Genomic DNA, 18,337 nt, shown 5'->3' with positions numbered 1-18,337 from the left:
GTTAGATATACGTCTATGCAAAGAAATGAGACGAATTTGATATCTACAGTACATTCACTTTTATGATTTTTTAAAAATAAGGAAGTTCCCACTCCACACACTGTAAGGGTGACAGGACAAGATGTGCGAGATAAGCGAATTACTCTTAGATTCATTAAGTACGTATTAAATCGAATTCCAAAGGAGAGAGGCTCTGACGTTTGTGAATATTACCAAACCTCCTACTTAATACGGTATGGCAATACCTGTGTTATTCCGAATTACGATCTACTTCTAAATCTACATCTACATCTATACTCCGCTAGCAATCTGACGGTGTGTGGCGGAGGGTACTTTGTGTGCCTCTATCGGTTCTCCTTTTTGTTCCAGTCTCCTATTGTTCGTGGAAATAAAGATTGTCGGTATGCCTCTGTGTGGGCTATAATCTCTCTGATTTTATCCTCATTGTCTCTTCGCGAGTTATACGTAGGAGGGAGCAATATACTGCTTGACTCCTCGGTGAAGGTATGTTCTCGAAACTTCAACAAAAGTGCGTACCGAGCTACTGAGCGTCTCTCCTGCTGAGTTTTCCTCTGGAGTTTATCTATCATCTCCGTAACGCTTTCGCTATTACTAAATGATCCTGTAACGAAACGCGCTGTTCTCCGTCGGATCTTCTCTATCTTTTCTATCAACCATACCTGGTACGGATCCCACAGTGCTGAGCAGTATTCAAGCAATGGGCGAATAAGCGTACTGTAACCTACTTCCTTTGTTTTCGGATTGCATTTCCTTGGGATTCTTCCAGTGAATCTCAATCTGGCATCTGCTTTACCGACGATCAACTTTATATGATCATTCCATTTTAAATCACTCCTAATGCCTAGTCCCAGATAATTTATGAAATAGACTGCTTCCAGTTGCTGACCTGCTATATTGTAGCTAAATGATAAGGGATCTTTCTTTCTATGTATTCGCAGCACATTACACTTGTCTTCATTGAGATTCAATTGCGTTTCCCTGCACCATGCGTCAATTCGTTGCAGATCCTCCTGCATTTCAGTACAATTTTCCATTGTTACAACCTCTCGATATACTATAGCATGCATGCAATGTTCCTTCGGAAATGCATGTATCCAGATTTGAGTCCCGGTCCAGCATAGAGTTTCATTGTAGTCATTCCATTACACAGTTGACGGTTGTCCGTATTCGCAACTGCGAGTAAATTTCATGTACCTGTTTAATATGTCATAGTGGCAAAATAAGCCCACAAATTATTATTTACAGAAGAATGAAAACACTGATAGAAACATACCACGTGGAAGATAAGTCCGGGATCCGAAGAAATGTAGGGATCCATGAGATACTACAAGCACTACGACATATCTTAGAAGATACAGGAACACAAACCTACGTCTATTGAATTTGCAGGGCAGAGAATGCTTTTAACAATGAGAGCTGGAATACTCTCTCTGATATTCTGTAAGTACCAGGAATCAAATATAAAGAGCGAAAGTTATCTACAAACTGTACAGAACCATCCTGCAGTTGTAAGAGACGGACATGAACGATAAACACTAATTAGGGAAGTCAGACAGGATTGTAGTTTACCCCGGCAAATTACAAAGCAAAACAAGAAATATTTGAATTAAAGTTCAAGAAAAACAAAAACTTGTAAGGGTATGCCGCTTATATTGTGATACTGCCAGAAACGGCATACAATCAGAAGAGCAGTTGACTGGAACTGATAGTGTGGCGAAAACAGGTTATTTGTGGAGCAACAATAAATCGAGTGTAATAGAATGTAGTGAAATTAAATCAGGCGTTGCCGAGGAAATTATATTGTGAAATGGGTCACTAAATGTAGTACATGACTTCAGCTTTTAGGACTGAAAACACTAGAGGATAATATGACAACTTACAGTAGCACGTAATTCATTTCTGAAAAAGGGAAATTTCTTGACATCTGATATAAATTAAAGTTCTAGGAAGTTTTTTCTAAACTTATTTGTCTGGAGTGAACAGTTTTGCGGATGTAAAACGTAAATGTTAAACAGTTCAGACAATAAGAGGATGCAAGCATTAAAAATGTAATGCTAGAGAAGAATGTTGGGCAGTAGGTAGGTACATCGACTAAGTAAATAGTAATTACTAAATAGAATACAGGAGAAAAGGAAGTTACAACCCTGCGACGGTTAAGGTATGTCTGAATGCCCTTCACTGTCGAAAACCAAGAATCAAATGCGTGCTGCTCTGGTAACCAGCACCAATACGTAAGTAGCTGACGCTCTGATTCCCAGTTCAAACCCTCGGAAAGATGATTCATCCTTTATCAGGCCCACAACGTGACCTTCTCGGAATCCATTTAACTGCATTGGGCGTGTTCGTCGATCCCGTCCAATCATAAGGGATGTTCAAAAACAAACGAGCAGGAGGTATATTTGCAGAAACCAGTAGCTGTATGTTTGAAGTATTGACCCTGGCTGGTGATAAGACGGTGAATGGCTGTCTCGAAAATTTCCCGGGGCTAACGATGTTAACCGGTTCCGCACGTACAGCTCGACGTCGTGTCCGAGGTGAATTGTTTTCCCTTCAGAGCCTTTTTCAGGCGACCAAATATGGTGTAATCACAGGGAGAGAGGGCCGGACTGTATGGAGGATGGCCGAAAACCTAACATTTGAATTTCTGCAGGAGTGCAGCGACTGTGTTGCCCGTATGATGTTTTGCATTGTCGTGGAGCAGAATGACCCCACGGGTGAAATTGCCTGTTCGTTTTCATTTGGTCACTTGGCGAGTAACGCTGGGCATTCACTGTTGTCCCGTGCTGCAGGAAGTGAACCATAAGGGGGCCATCTTGGTCAAAGAAGAACGTCAGCATAACTTTTACTGCACTAGTTTGGAAGGCGACATCCAGCTGTACGTGAGGAACTGGTTAACGTCGCAGCCCTGGGAATTTTATGACGCGGCCATTCACCACCTTGTGTCACAGTGGGAGAAGTGTCCCAACAGCCAGGATCTATACTTCCAACATAAAGGTACTGGTTTCTGTATTTATGCCTCTGGCTATATTTTTTTTAATGCCCTTATATTTCAAGAACAGTTAGTGACCTATTATGGAGCTCAGCCTACCTGTTTGTAGGACTACACCTTTTCGTATCGATCTCCAGTACCACTCTGCTAGTCATTTGTCGATACTAAGGAAGAGTGACAGAGGGAGTGGACTGGGCCATTGGAGGGGTAGGTTGGGCAAGATAGCGTAATGTGAAGTTTACACCGTATGAATTAGTATTTAATAGCACGGAAATGAACCACTGCCATTTCGGGACCGAGTTCCGTTAAAATTTAGTTGCACTTGACAAAGAACGACTGCCTGTAATGAAACACTTACGACTACGCGGTCTTAAACATTTTAATTTCAAAGCGGCAGTCCTCCAGGCAAGCATTACACTGATCCAGGCAACGTAAATTCTTAGGGAAAGTTCGCGAGGCGAAACGTTTTAATTTGAGGCTGGTACGAAATTTCTCGCTTTTATTTGCTCGCAGACATTTTTGTCACGTTGCCCACAGGTAACTGCGTCAACTTTACTCCAAGTCAGTATTTGTTGTGATGTTATCCCGAACTCTCCCTGGAAGAAAGCACTTTGCGGCATTCAAGTATCTCAGAACCATCAAAATAATTGCAGTCGGCTTGTCTCTTAGACAATGTAAGAACGGAATCGACTGTTCGAAAGTAATATGGTCGATCACGACTTTGGAAATGTGTTTTCGTCAAACAGCATATCGCAGCACACTAACAATAATGTTCAGCTAAATTCGACATGTCATGTGCTAACGACATAACAAAAGACTGTCTTCCCATAAATCAATATTATCTACATTACAATCAACTGCTTCAAATTCCGGTTATTTCACTTCTTTTTAAATAATTAAAATACATGACTACAGTGAAGTGTCTTATCGCAATGCCGTAGGTCTACTTGCTCACTCTCAAACTCTTTTATTTTCGTGTAGTACCTACGCATTAAAAATTAGGAAAGACGATACCATACATTCTTAAGAACTTAGAGATTTATGTATCAATAGTGAAGTGTAGGAAATACAGCAACAGAAAACTATGTGCTCTAACTTTTTATTGAGAATTTTTAATGACAGTTGATTTGATACTGCGCAATGTTACTCTCGGTTTTTCCCAACATAAATTAAAAATAATGAAGTATTAACCTAAGTTTTCATTTGTGCAACGCAAATTATACTAAGCAAACAAGAAAACAATCAAATGGAGAAACAATTACCTTACTATATGAAGAGAACGCAGCAAATAGAAAGTTGATCGCACACACTGATTACCTATGTCCTGAACGTATTACGAAGGGCTTTACTGACCCCTGGTGGACAAGCCACAGAAAAAATTAAAGGGGGTTCCAATATCTTAACTGTGTCGCACACAACGATTAATTTCCGTCTGAGAATAAATACTGTATAAAACATTATTTATTCTGTGACCCCTTGCAGAACATGCACCGGTGAACATACCAACCAACCATTTACCAAACGAAATCTTAGCTAAGTTAATAGTAAAGAAAACCTACGAAATTATTCTCTGTTACACGTATGTGGAAGATCAAATATGTCTGGTTGATGGAACACCATAAGCAATAAACCTATTGCACACTGACGCAAGCACAACCCATAAAGTATATAGTTTTCCATGGAAAAAGGGATATAACATTGGCATTACGTTTCTTCGACACAACAATGAAGAGAGACATCTTAAATTTGCAGAAAATCTGAATTACCGTATTACTCGTCAAACGAAACTACTGCCCAGCAGGTGATACACACGCTAAATAAAATGCCACAGAAGTGTCAAAACAATGAAGAAGGCGTGGAAAAGATATAAGACAGAGCTAAACTAATGTATTTATCGCCATCAGTAAGCTTCAAACTTTTTTCTACTCCATTACATCTTAATTATCCCCACTGAAATTATTTTCACTTCCTAGCAGGTGCCAGCTTTAAAACACCCTGGCGATAGCTGGATAGAAGCTTCGTTGTAAATGAAATTGTTACCACATGTGTTGGAAGGAGATGAAATACTGCACATGTTTCTAGTCTTCGGCTTGGCAACCAGCGACCTATGATAAGATGCACCCAATTCGCCGTGTATGCGAGCTGGCACTGAGAGGTGGCCATGTCAACCACATCCACTGAAGAAATCCGTATTCCTTAGGCTAATACACTCAACTCCTCCTTTAACTGCCAAAGCTCCTATCACGCAACAGACAGTTTATTGAGTAAACTATGATGCAGCCTTGTATGTGGACTGTTTAAGAGTCCCGCCTACGACATAAATCTATTAATGATAATTTTTTAGCTAATCAATCGTGTCTGGCACAGGGCGTTGATATTAAAGGCAAAGTTCAACTACTAAATAATGCAAAGATTTTGGAATCACAAAGTGATTTGTTGCGAAACCTATGAAGTGTTCCAGGACACAAATATTGAATGGAATAAAAATAATAACAATATAACTTGGGTAATGAGATGTTGGCTGAACTTGCACACAGAAGTCGGATCAGATATCACGTTAGAGAGTTCTAAAAACTTAGTGAGTGAGAGTATGCCTTAACACGTTACTCCTGAATATTACGAACAATATCGACTGGGAATAACAGCCTTTGATACAGATCACACATGCAAGCGGTGGCCGTGTATGTCGACAAGGCGACAGTGTAAGCTGGAGGGGGTCAAATCAATCAGACTACTGCGCCGGCACTGTGCATACATCACCACCTGCAAGACAGGCCACGCGCCGACAGCTCAGAGCACAGGGATGATGTTGCAGCTGCTCTATGCGCAGGTTCGAATCCTGCCTCGGGTATGGATGTGTGTGATGTCCGTAGGTTAGTTAGGTTTAAGTAGTGCTACGTTCTAGGGGACTGATGACCCCAGATGCTAAATCCCATTGTGCTCAGAGCCATGTGAACCATTTTTGCTGCTGCTCCCAGTTGCAGTCCGCGTTCGTGCATAAAGACCCGACCGAAATAGTGCGAGCGACAAACAAATACCACTGTCGTTACAAAGTGGTGACAGACAGGCTCTGCCATAAGTGTCGTAACAGTAATACGTCTGACTCTTGCGATCATGTTAACTCCGCAGTCAAGCACTCTCATGTTCTCCCTGGCGGTCCAGAAGCTAAACACGACCTCTCTGGCCATCCAGAAGCAATTGCCTGAACTCCTTTCTTCGCTTCACAGCGAAAGATTAGCGCATTGTCCCCACCGTGCAAGAAAATCTCCAATCGAGGGAGGACACGGAAATACTGCTTCTTAGATTCTGCCACTCCTTTCCTCCCTAAACCATTGCTACAAATTTTCCTCCTATGACGGACCCAAACTAAACTCCGTTCGAACAGGCCTTGGGAGGCCCTACGGTGCCGACCGGCCGCCGCGTCATCCTCTCATCCCAGAGGCTCACTGGATGCGGATACTCTACTCTCAGGTAGCCATGCCGCCACACATTGCCTCACGACCAATTAAGTGTAACAGCCCTGCCACCCAATTAATGTCTCTAGAAAATCAATGCTCTCCTTCCAGATTTCACTTCATTGCTTCAATGGTCTTAACTGACCATCACCACTCAAGAACTTAACAAGAAAAAGTTGACTGAAGGGAGAAAAAGGAAAAAGATGGAAGGGGACGAGCCACGACAGCTTGGCGTTTCTCTAACTATCTATAGCTTGTGCCTTATCCCGCGGTTGCGCAGGGTCGGCCTTAGTTAACCGGATTTGGCATATTAATTTGAAGGGGTGGCCGAATGCCCTTCCTGCTGCCTCCCCATACCTTTCGCCCCAGGACGGAATTAGTGTACCCCAACTGTCTGGGTCCAATGTAATCCATGGAATAGTGCGAATCTGTTCAGATGTCTGCGAGCTGTGTAACTGAGGCGGAACGTGGGAACCAGCCCGGTATTCACCTAGCAGGATGCTGAAAACAACCTAAAAACCACATCCGGGCTCACCGGCACACCGGCCCTCATCGTTAATCCGCCGGGCGGCTTCGATCCGGGGCCGGCGCGCCTACCCGAATCTAGGAAGCAGCGCGTTACCGCTCTCGGCTACCCTGACTGGTCGAGAGCTTGGCGTTTCTCATGAACAATTTATTTATGGAAGTAACGTTACTGATATTGAACAGCCGCTCCAATGGAATTTGACAAACTCCTTCGAGTGAAATATGCCATTTGTGTTTATGCATTTAACACAGTTATTTAGTTAGTTTGTATTTTATACAGTTATAAGTTTGGTCTGTTTAGTTTTATGACATTGATTCATTGTGCATAACCTCTAATGTGAGGTGTCAATTTATGATGTTACTTTGAACTTTTAAGGGTGTAGATAACACTTGCATTCAACAGGGGACTTACCATTGCACTCTTAATGTTAGCATCCTTGCTTTCAATGTCACCGAAGGTTGTTTTCCTGTATGCAGAGAACATTAGATTGAGACTTTACATTTCTCTTTTCAGATTTTCTAGCTTCGCAGCCACATTCAAGCTTCGGACATTCCACGCTTCAACTCGTAGACGTTATTTTTCGTTGATTATTCAATCTTTTTTTCTATTGGTCACCTTCCTTGGTGGTCCCCTCTCGGAGATCTATTCCGGCATTTATGCCAATGAAGAGACCATCACGACACTTTTTCAATTAAGTGACAAACTTAGAGTGAACAATCGTAGCCACCCAGATACAGAGGCAGAGTGGATAAGGTCCAGTGAATAGTATTTCAAAATAAACAATTGAAAAACAGTTAACAGACAGGGGCCCAATTCAAAAAATAACAAATGGGAAGTAGCTCAGATTAAATATAATCTGCTGGCCAGCTGTCTTCCCAAAACAGATCTCCATTAATGAACGTACTACCAATTCTGTTTGGTGTATGTTACAGCGCTAAGGAAGGCATACAATGAGGATCCTGGCAAAGATCTAAATCATGGTCACTGTGTCCTGTAACACTCACAGTATGAGCCAATATAAAGTTTAATGCTCTAAGTAAGTTTGACAATTACCAAAAAGCACCAGAAAAAGATATTAAATAAACACTACTTTCGTAAAACGCAGGGCACTGGTTAAGATACAAGCTAGGCAGATTACAGGTGATTTTAACAGCAGGTGCCTAGAATACTGTTTAAACAAAATACAAAACACCTTAAAACACTGAAAAACATTACACAGAAGAGGGAGGGCAATCTAGAAAGTACATAGACAGAGAGCGCCTATTACGGAAACCATAAAGGAGCCACACTGCTCAGATACGCGGAGAGCAAACAAGTACTTTTCAGATTTAACCCACGTTTGCCACAGGCTACGAGCACGTGCTTACTTATTACATACAAATGAGCAGCTTCGGCCAACAATGTCAGACCGGAGCAGTCACGCAAACAAGAGGGGTCGAAGGGTGTCAGTCTGCACAAAATTAATGCCGATTATCACAGGAAGGGAAAACTGAAGATATTTTAGAAGACGATGAGTTTAGCTTTAGCAAGATATAGGCACCAGAAAGGCAGTTCTGCGTTGCGGATGATAATGGAGGAAAGACTGAAGAGAAATCAAGAAGCGTTCAGAGGATTTGTCGACATTGAGAAAGCTTTCGACAATGTAAAATGGTGCAACATGTTCGAAATTATGTTCTAAATTCTGAGAAAAATAGAAGTAAACTATAGTGCAAGGCAGGTATTACGCAATATGTTACGAACCAAGAAGAAACAATACGAGTAAAAGAAAGAGAACGAAGTGCTCTAATTAAAAAGGGTCTATACAGGTATCAGGTCTTTCGCCCCTAATGTTCAATATACATAACAAAGAAGCAATGACGTAAATAAAAGAAAGATCTCAATGTGTAAGGATATGAGTAATAAGACATTGCTATCGTCTGTGAAAATAAAGAAGCATCACAGGATATCTTGAATAGGATGAACAGTCTAACGAGTAGAGAATAGAAATTGAGAGTAAATCGAAGAAAGACGAAAGTAATGAGAAGTAAGAGGATTAAGAACAGCAAGAAAATCAACATTAGGGTTGTACATTAAGTTAAGGAATTCTGCTAAAAACGCAGCGAAGTAACCTCTGCCGCGCGGCGCAAGGAGGATACAAAAAGGAAACTACCACTGGCGTTAAGAATGCTCCTGGCCAAGAGAAGTCTACAAGTATCAAAAATAGGTCTTAAGGTGAAAAATAAATTTCTGACAATGTTGCGTTGTATGGTAGTGAAACATGGATTATGGGAAAACCAGAGTACGATAGAATCCATTGTATTGGAGATGTGACGCTACAACAGAAAGTTAAAAATTAGGACATATGTTAAGACTTCTTCCGTGGTACTAGAGGGAGATTGAAGGATAACAAGCAGAATCGTTGTCTTCAGTGGACAGACAGAAGACATCTACATCTACATGGATACTCTGCAGATCACATGTAAGTGCCTGGCAGAGGGTTCATCGAACCACATTCACAATTCTCTATTATTCCAATCTCATATGGCGCGCAGAAATAACTAACACCTATATCTTTCTGTGCGAGCTCTGTTTTCCCTTATTTTATCATGGTGATCGTTTCTCCCTATGTAGATTGGCGTCAACAAAATATTTTCGCATTCACTGGAGAAAGCTGGTGATTGGAATTTCGTGAGATGATTCCTCCGCAACGAAAAACACCTTTGTTTTAGTAATGTCCATCCACAGTCCTTTGTCATTTCAGTGAAATACTCTCCCCTATTTCGCGACAATACAAAACGTGCTGCCTTCTTTCAACTTTTTTGATATATTCCATCAATACTATCTGGCAAGGATCCCACATCGCGCAGCAGTATTCTAAATGGACGGACGAGCGTAGAGTAGCCAGTCTCAAATGGCTCGGAGCACTATGGGACTTAACATCTGTGGTCATCAGTCCCCTAGAACTTAGAACTACTTAAACCTAACTAAGGACATCACACACATCCATGCCCGCGGCAGTATTCGAACCTGCGACCGTAACAGTCGCGCGGGTCCGGACTGAGCGCCTTAACCGCTAGACCACCGCGGCCGGCTAGCCAGTCTCCTCAGTAGACTTGTTGCATTTTATAAATGTCCTGCCAATATAAAGCAGTCTTAGGTTAGCCTTCCCCAAAACATTTTGCATGAGTTTCTTCCAATTTAAGTTGTACGTAATTGTAATTCCTAGATATTTAGTTGAATTTACGGACTTTAGATTTGACTGATTTAACGTGTAACCATGTGGATGACCTCAAACCTTTCGTTATTTAGGGTCAGTGGCCAGTTTTCGCACCATAGAGATATCTTTTATAAAGCTTTTGTAATTTGTTTTGATCTTCCGCTGAGTTTACTAGACGATAAACAACAGTATCATCTGCTCACAGCTTAAGATGGCTGCACAGATTTTCTACAAAATCGTTTATGTAGATAAGAAAAAGCAGAGGTCTATAATACTACCTTGGGGAATGCCAGAAATCACTTTTGCATCACTCAATGACGTTCCGTCAGTTACTTCGAATTGTGGCGTCTCTGACAGGAAATCACGAATCCAGTCACAGCTGAGACGATAGTCCATAAGCACGCCATTTCACTACATGCCGCTTGAGTTGTACATTGTCAAAAGCCTTCCGGAAATCCAGAAAACGGAAACAATTTGAAATTCCTTGTCAATAGCACTCAACACTCCGTGAGAGTAAACAGCTATTCATGTTTCACAAGAACGATGTTTTCTAAATCCGTGTTGACTGTGTGTCAATAGACCGTTTTAACGAGATAATTCATAATGTTCGAGCACAATATACACACACGAAAAAATGTTTTGGATCACCCCAGTTCCCAGAACTCCTGAAGGTAGATGCTGACTGATATTGTGTCACAGACACAGGCCCTAACACTGTTCATAGATGTCACTAAACTCGCCCAAATATGTAAACAACCATGCATGAGCAGCACCTATTAGATGAAGGGAGTCCGACAGCCGATTAGTTGCAGCCATTCCTCCAGGAAGGAGGTACACGACTCGTGTTGTCTGTAGTTCAACCAGGTTTAGATGGGTTAATACCACGGTTCGATCATGTCGGCATTGTTACTTTGTGCCAGGAAGTGACCACGTGTCTCTGAGTGAATCAAAGCGTTGTTGTTCGGACATGCAGGAGATAAAGAGAGAGAGGAACTGTTGATGACATGCCTTGCTCAGGCCACCCCAGGGCTACTACTGCAGTGGTTAACCGCTACCTCCAGATTAAGGCTCGCAGGAACCCAGACAGCTACGCCACAATGTTTAATAATGCTTTTCGTGCAGTCACAGGACGTCATCTCACTGAGTGCAATAGGCTGCACGATGCGCAACACCACTCCCGACATCCATGGTGAGGTTTATCTTTGCAACCACAACACTATGCGATGTGCTACAGATGAGCCCAACAACATGCCGAATGGGTCACTCAGGATTGGCATCATGTTCTCTTCACCGATAAGTGTCGCATATACCCTCAACCAGACAATCATCGCGGACGGGTTTTGAGGCAACCCGGTCAGGCTGAATGCCTTAGACACACTGTCCAGTGAGTGCAGCAAGGTGGAGGTTCCCTGCTGTTTTGGGGTGGCATTATGTGGGGCCTACGTACGCCGCTGGTGGTCAAGGAAGGCGCCGTAACGGCTTTACGATACATGATTGACATCCTCCGACCGATAGTGCAATCATATCGGCAGGATATTGGCGAAGCGTTTGTCTTCATGGGCGAAATTACGCGCCCCCATCGTGCACATCTTGGGAATGACTTCCTTCAGGATAAGATCACTCGACTAGAGTGGCCAGCATAGACCCTTTGGTACATTCATGGGATAGATTGAAAACGGCTGTCTGTGGACTACGTGACCCACCAACAACTCTGAGGTATCTACGCTGAATTCCTGTTGAGGAGTGGGACAATCTGGACCAACAGATGAACTTGTGGATAGCATGCCACGATGAATACAGGCATGCATTAGTGCAAGAGGACATGCTACTGGGTATTAGAGGTAACGGTATGAACAGAAATCTGCACCACCACCTCTGAAGATCTCACTGTATGGTGGTACAACGTGCAATGTGTGTTTTGAAGAGCAATTAAAAGGGCGGTAATGAGGTTTACGTTGATCTCTATTCCAATTTTCTATACAGGTTCTAGAACCTCGGAAACGAGGTGATGCAAAACTTTTTTTGATGTGTATATGTTCCAATATCCTGCTTCATATCAACCTCAATGAACTTAATTTAGTGGATTACTCCTACTACTTTTCTTGCTCCTGTGCAACTTTCAGTCGTTGACACTGAAGTTACAAACCAATGTGATGGCGTCGACTGTCCGCCACACAGAAAGGCCGCCACCTTCCCGTCCTCAATGAAAACGGACCCCCAACTGGCTCCGCAGTGAGCCCGTCATTAACCTACAGCAGGCCGAATACCATTATATATCTCGTCCGCAGGTGCTCTCGCACGCGCTCTCGCGGCGAGGCTGTAGCCGTCCACCAACAGGCCATTTTGCCATCTTCACACAGGACGCGGAGGCTATCGTTGACTTGTGCGCGAAACGTACGTCGCGAGAGACATTGCCGTCGGCACACGGAACGAGCTGGTTGACGTGAGATGCACTCTCACTCTTCTCCAGCGGTCGTCGTTGGTTTTATTTGGCTCGCAAGCCACACAGCTTCTTTATGAAAACGGACGCTCGTAAAACAGCTGCTTAAATGTGTTAGTGATTGTCGAAGACGAGCCGAGAAAATCACGAAGGTCTATCTGAGCTCCTCGATTGCTTAAACAGCGAATTACTGGTAGATGAACAGTATAATGCTGTACAACGCACTGAGATACATACCAGTAGATGTTATTTGATAACTCCATTGAATTTTCAGCCTATTTTCGGTTTTAAACTGAATATAATTAAGGTATAGTGTATAATATGAGTCTGCCCATGCATAATATCCATATTCTTGATGTTGCATTGACTAACAAATCTGAAATAACGTACTTCATCACATGGATTTCAAGTACAAGATTCGTTTAGTAATTTCCTTCGACTGGAAGAGAAGATTTTTTTGAAGCTGCTCACCAACATTAAAAAGATATTTATCAGCAAGATACACAAATGAGTCCATAAAAGGAGAAATGAATATATACAGGGTGTTCAAAAATACGGTCGAATACTTTGATAGGTGGCAGCACTGACCGAAACAAGGAAAATTTGTCCAGTAATCATGTGTCCGGGAAAGCATACTTTCCGAGGTAAACACACTTGGTTGCAGATATTAGCACAGTCGTTACATTGGTGCACTTTCGTCACAATGTGCTCGAACATCTCACGCAGACATTTCAGGATCGCTGGTTGCTCGGGGAGCCCCACATTCTGTTCTCCTCGTTCCGCAGATCTCAGTCCCCAAGACTTTTCGTTACGTGCCAATCAACGATGTGCGGACACCGAAGGATCGACTCTTCAATGCGTGCCAGCAGGTAGAACAACAACCGGGTATACTTCAAAGGGTGCGTCCATCCTTACGGCGGAGGGCAGGGGGTGCGTTGTCTTGATTGGAGGCCGGCCGCAGTGGCCGTGCGGTTCTAGGCGCTTCAGTCTGGAACCGCGTGACCGCTACGGTCGCAGCTTCGAATCCTGCCTCGGGCATGGATGTGTGTGATGTCCTTAGGTTAGTTAGGTTTAAGTAGTTTTAAGTTCTAGGGGACTGATGACCTCAGATGTTAAGTCCCATGGTACTGAGAGCCATTTGAACCAACCTTGATTGGACCTCACGTTGAACACCTCCTGTAAGCAAGTGTTTATCGTAGAAACTATGCCTTACCGAACCCATGATAACGAGACATGAAAGCAGTCTACTGGGGTACACTTGTATGTGGCACTCGTATAAGATCGGTTCTTTATGTAATTTTTATCTTTTGTAATAGCATGAAGAAAGTATAACGTTCTTTAAATAATTGTTGAATGAAAGCGTGAGTGAGGAACGGATACAAAATTTGAATTATCGTGTAGCGTGTTGTAAATGCAAGTGGTGTAGTTACTATATGTTATTGTTAGCAAAAATCTTATTAGAACTGATTGGGCAATGCAACTCCCGATACCAATAAAGAAATACAGCCACTGCCAAATACTTTCAGCCCCTTAAGCACTGAATCCTCTGGCCCAGTTTCAAACTGATAACTTTGGTACCTGTACACATAACAAAAAAGAAATGAGATTGTTTTACCTCTAAAGCAGCAACGGACGATCGCGATGTATTATGGTCTCCCGCGAAAGAAAAAACGTGCTAGATACAGGTTCAGCGGTGTGGAAAGGTACAAGAAATTCTTTTGGCTGATGAATGAAAACATTTAAGAAATATTCAGTGACTTTGGAAAACATATGACCTGGAGCTGGAGGCAGCACTGATTTGGGTGAGTTACTAACACTGACCCTTTGAAAAGTGAAATTGTATTCGAAGTTAAGTTTGACTTTCCAAAGCATCTGACAATCTAAATTACACTACTGTGAAAAATTAGATCATTTTTAGCAATTGAGTCACAACAATGAGACTTATAAAGCAAGAATTATCTATCCTCAAAACAGAAACATAGAAATCATCAAATTACGTATACTTGTGTTAACAAATCTTAGAAACACTACAAAAGGGAAATATCTAACTAGTCTTTACATAAAATCTATTTACGTTCATTCTGGGGTTACTCAACAATAGCAAATTATTATCCAAATAATCTACACTAACGCACTGACAAAAAGAATGGCATAAACATTTTACATCTTAACCTTGCTTGCGAGAAGACTTCTGCTTCCACTTTCATACCGCAAACTTTACAGAAAGCTACCCAAAGCTGTGCGCCATGCGCTCTGTAACTACAACACCACTATCTCAGAATAGGAGCAGTATCTTTGGCTGTGCGGTTGTGCACAGTCATCGATACACTTTATTAAGCCTAACACAGACAAACACGGTTTATTATATAGTTGTTTCGTCCTGTTTATATTAGTATTATAATCATATTCGGATGCCATAAACAAGTGTGCCACAGTAGACTCCTTTCAATATGCTCATAGAAAAATATGTTTATCATATTTATTCTCACGTCAGATTAAAAACATAACTTTCAAGCAGCCAGTAACTTTCAAAGTATTTTCACATCTGCGATATTACCTCTGCTCATCCTCAGCTGCTATTACACATAACAGTTTGGGAGTGCGACGTGGTTCCAAAAATAAAAATATTTCAATGTCCGTAGGATATAACGATTCCGTTTGTGGAGGGGGGGGGGGGGGAGATGGGGGGCGGAGAGGAAGTGTGGGTGGGTTAGTCTGTGTACTTGCTCGTTTGTGACTGGAATATGGAGAAAGAAACGGCACCCAATGATTAGTTAAGAGAAGATGATGGCAGGTGTAAAGGACTTTATATCTCTGTCATTTCTGTGTCCAGTTATTAACTGTCACCCACAGCTCGGCTCGAATATCAGTAGTATTTTTATGATGAGCGTTGGTAAGTAAGGGAACTAATAATTTATTAAACAGTTTTAAACTGACGAAGCAGGACTGTAGATACACTACTGGCTATTAAGATTCCTACGCCACGAAGATGACGTGATACAGACGCGAAATTTAACCGACTGGAAGAAGATGCTGCGATATGCTAATGATTAGCTTTTCACAGTATTCACACAAGGTTGGCGCCGGTGGCGCCACCTACAACGTGCTGACATGAGGAAAGTTTCCAAACGATTTCTCATACACAAACAGCAGTTTACCGGCGTTGCCTGGTCAAACGTTGTTGTGATGCCACGTTTCCCACTTTGATAAAGGTGGGATTGCAGCCCATCGCAATTGCAGGTTTAGCGTATCGTGACATTGCTGCTCGTGTTGGTCGAGATCCAATGACTGTTAGCAGAATATGGAATCGCTGGGTTCAGGAGGGCAATACGGAACGCCGTTCTGGATCCCAACGGCCTCGTATCACTAGCACTCGAGATGACAGGCATCTTATCCACATGGCTGTAATGGATTGTGCAGCTACGTCTCGATCCCTGAGTCAACAGATGGGGACATTTGCAAGACAACAACCATGTGCACGAACAGTTCGACGACGTTTGCAGCAGCATGGACTACAAGCTCGGAGACCATGGCTACGGTTAACCTTGACGCTGCATCACAGACAGGAGCGCCTGCGATGGTGTACTCATTGCCGAAACTGGGTGCACGAATAGCAAAATGTCATTTTTTCGGATGAATCCAGGTTCTGTTTACAGCATCATGATGGTCGCAACCGTGGTTGGCGACATCGCAGTGAACGCACATTGGAAGTGTGTATTCGTCATCGCCATTATGGTGTATGATCCGGCGTGACGGTATTGAGTGCCATTGGTTACACGTCTCGATCACCTCTTGTTCGCATTGACGGCACTTTGAACAGTGGACATTACATTTCATGTGTGTTACAACCCGTGGCTCTACCCTTCATTTGATCCCAGCGAAACCCTACATTTCAGCAGGTTAATGCACGACCGCATGTTGCAGATCCAGTACGGGTCTTTCTGGATACAGAAAATGTTCGACTGCTGCCCTGGCCAGCACATTCTCCAGCTCTCTCCCCAATTGAAAACGCCTGGTCAATGGTGGCCCTCACAATACGGCAGTCACTACTCTTGATGAACTGTGGTATCGTGTTGAAGATGCATGGGCAGCTGTACCTGGACAAGCCATCCAGGCTGTTAGACACAATGGCCAGGCGTATCAAGGCCGTTATTACGGCCAAAAGTGGTGGTTCTGGGTACTGATTTCTCAGGATCTATTCACCCTAATTGCGTGAAAATGTAATTAATTGTCAGTTCTAGTATAATATATTTCTCCAATGAATACCCGTTTATCATCTGCATTTCTTCTTGATGTAGCAATTTTAATGGCCAGTGGTGTATTTTGTAGTTTGGAGCAGCGCAAATTTTATTTTATTTGTAAGTGCGATAATGGCGCCTGCTTACACAGGTTCGGGTAAGCGTAGCTCTTGAAGCCCCAACGGAAGTTTACACGGCACGCACCGCGTCCCCCTCCGAGAGCTGCGTGTGCGGGGGCGTAGACGGCAGTGCGCATCTATGTATCGTGCTGCTGATGTAGCTGCACTTCGTACTACTTGTAAATTTTACAAGAATTATAATAATTTTTTTAACATGCTTTATGTTCAATAAAGCAACAGAATACGTTTCGTTCGGTACTTCCCCCTCTTAGATGCCGTTTTTTTTTTTCCTTCTAAAGTAGCCCACGTTCTTCCCTTCATCAACTACGTTTCAACGACTTAGGGGTGAGAATGTAGCATTTTTAATATCCGTTTGGACTATACTGTAGCACATAGTGTTTAATACGCTTTGTGGTATTTTCCTTTAATGTGGTTGAAACGTAAGTGTGAAAACGTCATCTAAACTCGTGTTTTCATGTGTCTTGTGTCTGAGAAACGTATAAAACTTACTTAGATATCGATATACGTGAATCTCAGTGCAGGCCAACAGAACAGTGTTGAAGTTAATTCGTTAACGCAAGTATGTGAAGCATGAGTTACACGGCACGAAATCCGGGCTAGGCAGTACATCAAACAACACACCTTTTCATGAAGTTCTCACAATTTGACAAGTTAGAAAAATCCTTCTTTAATAATTTTCCTGCCTATATTTACTTTCCTTGACACTTATTTCAATTTCAAGACAAATCCACGTGATTCACTATAAAACTTCTTACAGTAAACTGTAATTATGCACAACGCTCTAACAATGAGAAAGTACTAAATGACGAATACGTACAAAAATTAAATTGCCTTAGAAAACTTTCAATCTTACATTCTTGCGTTCATATCACCTCACTTCCACAAACCTTTTCCTCAAAGTAAATTAATACAAGATGCTTTTCAGATAATGGTGCATCCTCTACACGGCAGGCTAGCTTCCATTCTTCTCATAGCAAGTATACAGCCATACTGTCTAACACACACTCACTGCTGTTCTGACAAAGTAAAACTAACCGCTGTGATCAAGATCTGTGCTCACATGAACGGACTCGCAAAAAATATATCAATATTACAGAGGTTCAGTACATTTATCAGATTCACAATTTCATTCGCATTTATTGGCAGTACTACCTCAAAATTGTAATGGCAAATAAAACAGTCTGCTTTCATGCTTCATTCCTGATCTTTCGTTAATTTTTGGTAGAGGCTGTTAATTATTTGGAGAACTCTTAAGTGAGCTTCAATGTTTTAATAACATGATCTCAGGCTTCCAGCAGCATCAAACAGTTAAATTACCACTAACGTTCGACA

The sequence above is a fragment of the Schistocerca piceifrons genome, chromosome 7 (genome assembly GCF_021461385.2).
Source record: "Schistocerca piceifrons isolate TAMUIC-IGC-003096 chromosome 7, iqSchPice1.1, whole genome shotgun sequence".
Lineage (NCBI taxonomy): Eukaryota > Metazoa > Arthropoda > Insecta > Orthoptera > Acrididae > Schistocerca > Schistocerca piceifrons.
Note: the sequence above shows the minus strand (reverse complement) of the source record.